Source organism: Myotis brandtii, unplaced genomic scaffold, assembly GCF_000412655.1.
Source record: "Myotis brandtii unplaced genomic scaffold, ASM41265v1 scaffold1381, whole genome shotgun sequence".
In the NCBI taxonomy this organism is placed as follows: Eukaryota; Metazoa; Chordata; class Mammalia; order Chiroptera; family Vespertilionidae; genus Myotis; species Myotis brandtii.
This window is the reverse complement of record NW_005354921.1, coordinates 295,961-301,339: the sequence shown is the minus strand read 5'-3', so window position 1 is coordinate 301,339 and position 5,379 is coordinate 295,961. Positions and strand designations below refer to the sequence as shown.

Genomic DNA, 5,379 nt, shown 5'->3' with positions numbered 1-5,379 from the left:
CAAGCAAGCCTCCTGTTCGCTTCAGCTGCCTGGCTGCCGGCCGCCATCTTGGTTGGCAGTTAATTTGCATATCGCCCTGATTACCCAATGGGAAGCATGTTGGAGGTACAGTTAATTACCATGTTTGTCTATTATTAGATAGGATATGTATGTATACACACACACACACACACACACACACACACATATATATAATGAATAGAATTCCATATTACTTTATAATATTTTAAAGTTTTGTAACTGGAAAACCAAGGGGTCTGGGCTGCCTATCACTACTTGATCCAATTAAGTAGAGACAGGGTTGAATCATATATGAGCATTTGTTACAATAATGCCAGCAGTATGGGAAAGCAGCAGATCATACACAAAAATCTGCTCTGCCCTTCCCCATAAGGCAGCTGCTTATATTGGGTAGGAGGTAAAGATTAGGTGGGAGAGTAAGAATTACAGACATGGGAAAGTAGGCAAGGTATTATGGTGATAGGTTACAGGCAATGTGGACTGGGGGAGGGGGTGGGGTTGCAGAGGGCGGGTGCCTCCAGGCACCTCTGGGACCAGATTACAGGCAATAGAGGCTGGGGGTTGCAAAAGGCAGATACCTCTGGTACTAGATTGTTTCAGCCACGAGGTTGTAAATATTTCCATATTAGACAGTTCTTGGGAAAGGAGAATGGCCTTCATTCCAATGTTAGCTCCCATGTCCCAGGACTTACAACTCTCAACCAGGCTAGAATGTGCTCTCTGTCAGAGGGCGATGAGGCCTGGACACAGAAGGTGGTGGCAATGGTATCTAGAGGTGGTATTCCTTAAGTGAGAGTAGGGTTTATAACCTGGTGGAGACATACTGTGTTATAAATTTTAGTATTATTGGGGTAAAAGGTAGAGATAAATTCAGGATCTAGTTCAATTCATAGGTGAAAAATAAAGCTTTGAGTCTAATATTCACAATGGTGCGTTATAGAGTCTACTGAAACACAATTTCCCCCTTAAAACCACCCTAATTTTTATTAAGGAGTCAAATTAAGACCAATCTATTTACTGTATTAAATCTAGTTTCAATTTGGCCTGATCATTTGCATGAACACAATAAGAATAGCAATTGATCATATAGGCCTTAAAAAAAAACCCACCTGCTTTGCTGGTATTTCATGATTGAGCTTTAATTAACCCCTCAGGGCAAAACAGCTGAGCCACCTAGTTGCCATCCGGTTTGCCTACAATACCTGTAGAGTTGGGTGAGGTCCCCAATGATGTCTTGAGTTTCTTTCCTTGCCATCTCTCAGGAAAGCAACCTTCGTTCCTTACCTGGAAAGACTGCCATGAACCATGTGACCAAGCAAGGTATCAGGGTATTTCTCCAAGGCCCTTACATTGGCTTCAAAGTCAGTTTTTATTCCTTAAAGCTTTCTGGTGACATCCAGAGTCTGGGCATGTCTCTCTCAGACATGACATTCCAGTAAAAGTCTTGGTTAATAGAACCACAATTGGAAACTGGTTTTGTTGAATTCATGCAAGGAAACGTATTGCCATGACTCATTCATTATCTCCATATTATCCCCACCAAATCCACCATGGGCTTGCATACCTTCAGTGATTGGCATCTCACCAGTTTTGGAAGCAGTCTGTTCCATCTCTGGACAACTTAGAGTATTCAGGCACCCTTATTTATATAGATATTTATATCGAGTTACACACAATAAGGCTCTTTCTCCCACTGCAAGCTGTCCTTATGTTTGTAAAGAGCCCTTCCCCAAGCATTCTTTTTCTATAATATGTCTTTGTTACTTTAACTGCTTTTCACTGATAATGGCCCCCATTAGCCTGCTAATTTGATTTTGAATGCTTTATCAAAGCCCTCTTTAAATGGCATTCATCAAAGCCAAGGTCAAACTTCCACAGGGGTGGGGGGTGTTCAAATTAGAGGAAGTTGAGTACTTTTCCTTATTTCTTTCTTCTGATACTGAACTGGTATAAATGAGGCATTTTCCCCTTCAACTAAGACCCTAATTGAGCTTTCTTCCTATAAGATCTTGGCTCCTTCCCTGTAGGCTGGCTGTTTCTTTGATGATTTCATGCTGCCATCTGGTGGTTAAATCAGGTCATTTCTGCTTTTTTTTTTTTTTTTTTTTTTTTTTTTTTTGGAGAGGAAGCATAGTTTAACAAATTTATCAACCTGTAAGTAAAATAAAAGAGAACTTGATTTCTTCCTCCCATATAGTTCCTGCTATATGTCATGCGTTTGGGTTAAGTAAAGCCTGAAGGTGATAAATGGCAGGAAAGAGCAGGGATGCTCCAAGGTATGATGCAGGGTACTAGGCAAATATTTTTTGGAGTCCCTTTTTATTTAAGTAATCTGATTTAAATATATTATAAAATTCATGGGCTCATGTAAGGTATAGTAATTTAGCAATAAAGGGCACAGAAGAGGTACTTACATATTTGTTTATTCAGCAGTTCATGTGAAAATTCTTCATAATGTCCCTTTTCAGGTCCAAAAAACATTTGTTTATGTTTTCGTGTTTTTTGTTTTGTTTTGGTTTTTGTCAAATGAACCCTACCTGACTAATATAAAAGGTAGCAACACTGTTGCTACTTCCAATGCAACTAGTCTTTGGAACCTGTTTGTATCTAAAAACTATAGTTTTCTTGCCTCTGCAGTTCTTTTAGCCTAGGTATCTGCAGTAGACCATGATAGCCTAGACTCGCCATGGTCGGCAAACTGAGGCTCGGGAGCCACATGCGGTTCTTTGGTCCCTTGAGCCTTAGGAGTACCCTAATTAAGTTAATAACAATGTACCTACCTATATAGTTTAAGTTTAAAAAATTTTGCTCTCAAAAGAAATTTCAATCGTTGTACTGTTGATATTTGGCTCTGTTGACTAATGAGTTTGCCGACCACTGGTAGAGCCTGTGTCCGACGTGAGCGAGAGTCACCCAAAATCATCACGATATCACCATTTCGGCAGCTTAATCTCACTGAATCTCATGAAAGAAATTACTGTGACAATCAATGGAAATGGTCTGCTAGCCTGATCACTCTCCCAGAACCAGGGCCTGGATGCTGAACCCCAGGGCAACTAGTTTATAGCCCGTCTTTTCACCTTTTAGGGTGTTTTTATGGAACAAAATATTTTAGTTTAAAGTCATTTTTTTGTAGTTGATGCATTTTGAATGGTAAGAAAATTTTCGTAAGTCAAGGTCTAAAAAATATGGGATATTTCCACAATTGTAGAAAATTGTTTTTGGACAGAGCTGTATTTGACAGACCTAGTTACTTTAACAATTGATAGCTTGTGTTAAAGACACAATAAGCTGGAAAAGGTTAAATTCTGTAGTGGAGTCAGATTCCTAGTGATACCATTATTTCATGGCCTATAGAGAAGGAGTTTAAGATTTTTCAGGTGGCCTGATAGTATTGCTCTTGGTGGTAGTTGGTTTGCTTTCTAGGTCCTCCCGGTTAGTCCAGGCTGAGATCTCAGGTGTTAAGGGAATACTACTTATTTATAATCCTTTTCTTTCCTGATGACTGAGTGATATCAAAGTTGTTGTAGCTACTACCTTTCATAGGTACCATTCAAATATACCATGATTATTACAGTAATTTTAAACTCCACACAAATCCCAGAATTCTCACTAGAGAGATCTGACACACAAGGTAGTCTCATCAACAGAGTTATTTCACTAAAGTGCAACCAAAGTTATCTGAGTCCAAGGATCTCTATCCTGGGATCCTCGTGTTGCTATTAGGTTTTTAAACCAAATAGAAGTCAACATCCCTCAATCTCAATGTACCAATCTATACAATGAACCAATGCCCCCCTCATTCATTTCATAGGACTTTGTGAAAACTTAAATTAGTGTGAGATCTTATAGTAGTCCTTATTTGTAGGCTTTTGCTCATATAGTTTAATTTTGGGGGTGTTCAGGAAGGCTCCTATGGAAAATTATCTTTCAGAATGAAATCTTACTATTAAATTATCTTTGTGTTAAGCATCGTCTTCTCCAGGGTATCACTTTTGTAACAAAATATTCTTCATTTGGAATAAGTCAGATTACTTTTTTGTGTGTGAACAAAGAGCATATATAAGATGGAATGTACCTTTTAAGGATGAAAATTTGCATACTTTTTTATATGGAGACTGGAGGGTATGCTTGTCTGATAGTATTACTTTGCAGTTGACAGTAGTAGGGCAATGTATCTTTTGACTTTCTAGGAGTTGTGAGATACAGGTTACAAATAGTGCTCCATGATTATTTAGGGGTCAAATAATTTCTTTTTTTCCTTTCTCTCTGTTGCTCACCATCTGACTTATAATTGAAGAGAAAGTCCCTTGAAGAAGGTTCTGACCTTGGAGATCCTTCCTACCTTCTTTGGTTCAAAAGTTTGATGGGGGAGTTATATACATTTGGATACTTTATTAACATATCAAAGCTCTACCTGCCCTTCCTTCCTTTTCAAAACCAAACTAAACTAAATTGTTTTCTTTTGTTATGTTGTTTGTGGAGAATTTTAGCATCAGTAATTCTATTTACTTAAGGTCCCCATTTTAGATAACCCATGGCGACCCATTGAAGTTATGGTTCCTGGACTAGAAATGAAGCCTATTTACAGTCTAGTATACTTTCAGATATGTTGCTATTTTCTTGAAATCTCCTTTTTCTAAATTTTAAGCCAGCTAAACCACAAAGATGTCTAGCTTTCAATCTTTTAAGCCACGCCTCTTCCACTCCCTCTGCACCCAGTCTCCACCCCCTTGCTTTTTAAAGCCCTGCAATTTGCTGCTACCGCCATATTTCTTCTTCTCCTGAGGTGGAATGGAATCTTGCTAATGAAGATGTCTTCAGCCATGTGGTTCTTTCTGGAACATTTTCCAGCGCTCAACCACTCTTTATGGCGCATTTCTTTTAGAATATTCACCAAAATTCTATAAAATATTTTGAAAATTCTAAACTTTCTTCCATCATTTTATTGACACCTCCATATTTTTTAGGTATTTGGGATATTTTTATGACATTTTTCATTTTGAAAAAATTTTTCTTTGCAACAATTTTTGGTTGAGTCCTCTGTTTTATGATTTAGTTCTCTATTTCCTCCACTTTTCTATATTTTGCCCATCAGGGTTGCGGATACCTGATTTTATTTATTTACTTTAAAAAATGTGCCCATCGGGGCCGCGGATACCTGCTTTTAATTTTTTTCCCCCCCTTAGCCCATCGGGGCCTCGGATACCTGCTGTGTCCTCCTTTTCCCCAAACCACTGGCCCACCGGGGCCTAGGATACCTGCTTTTTTTTTTTTTTCTTCTTTTTATTGCCCATCGGGGCTTCGGATACCTGCTTTAATTTTTTTCTTGCCCATCGGGGCCGCGGATACCTGCTT

The 5,379-nt window shown here is 38.7% G+C and overlaps 1 long non-coding RNA gene across 1 annotated transcript in view; it reads right to left on the bottom strand.

The window, feature by feature from the left end:
- Positions 1–5,289: 5,289 nt before the first annotated feature.
- The window catches only part of LOC106725134, a 7,588-nt gene continuing 7,498 nt past the window's right edge, over positions 5,290–5,379 (bottom strand). Inside the window, exon 2 of the long non-coding RNA XR_001361002.1 lies at positions 5,290–5,373. This is a non-coding gene — a long non-coding RNA (uncharacterized LOC106725134). The remainder of the gene's footprint in view (positions 5,374–5,379) is intronic.